This window comes from Mus caroli, chromosome 17 (assembly GCF_900094665.2).
Source record: "Mus caroli chromosome 17, CAROLI_EIJ_v1.1, whole genome shotgun sequence".
In the NCBI taxonomy this organism is placed as follows: domain Eukaryota; kingdom Metazoa; phylum Chordata; class Mammalia; order Rodentia; family Muridae; genus Mus; species Mus caroli.
This window is the reverse complement of record NC_034586.1, coordinates 30,094,350-30,095,184: the sequence shown is the minus strand read 5'-3', so window position 1 is coordinate 30,095,184 and position 835 is coordinate 30,094,350.

Genomic DNA, 835 nt, shown 5'->3' with positions numbered 1-835 from the left:
AGGGGAGGGGAGGGGAGGGGAGGGGAGGAGAGGGGAGAATAAGGGGAGTAAGAGCAAGAGAGTGAGGTGGAGCCAAGCAGCCCCTCTTATGATCTTTACTGTTGCTGGGTAACTGGGGAGGAGTTTAGCCTGAAGGTCAGAAGCTTGGGACCTCACCTATGTGACTTCTAGCCATGCTTCTCTTGTGGGGGGCTGTGGGGACGGTAACTTTGATAGGGGCCAGGGTTCCAGGAGACATGAGAGAACACCTTCCATCCCATGAAGGTGAATTATCACTGGAGACCAGCCTGTCTGTGCATAGCCCATTGCCCCACAGGTTTTGTCCATGTTCTGCTTTCCTAGGTTTTTGTTTTGTTTTGTACTTTGACTTTGTTGAAGTCACAGATGACCTTGAACTTCTGCTCCTTCAGCCTTCATCTCCCAAGCAATGTGTATTTGGCTTTTTGAAACAAGATCTCACCACAGTTTGACAGGTTAAAGCCAGCCTTGCCATCTGAGTCTGTGATGGTGCAAGCCTGTAATCCCAGCCTTTGGGAAGAGGTTGGGAAGGGATCCTGAGTTCAAAGGCAGCCTGAGCTAGGAGATTCTTCTCTCTTTCCCAGTCTCACCCATTGTTTCAATTACAGTAGCTGTAACCGTGCTACAGTCAGATACTACATTTCGTGTGTGTGTGTGTGTGTGTGTGTGTGTGTGTGTGTGTGTGGTGTTTTTTATTAATACTGTGAGGTGATAGTCCATTGGGGAGAGTGTCAGGTCTTTTACCTTTAAGGGCTCTCCATTTTTGTTTTTGTGCCAGGGTCTCTCCCTGAAGTTCACCAGCTTCCCTAGCTTGACT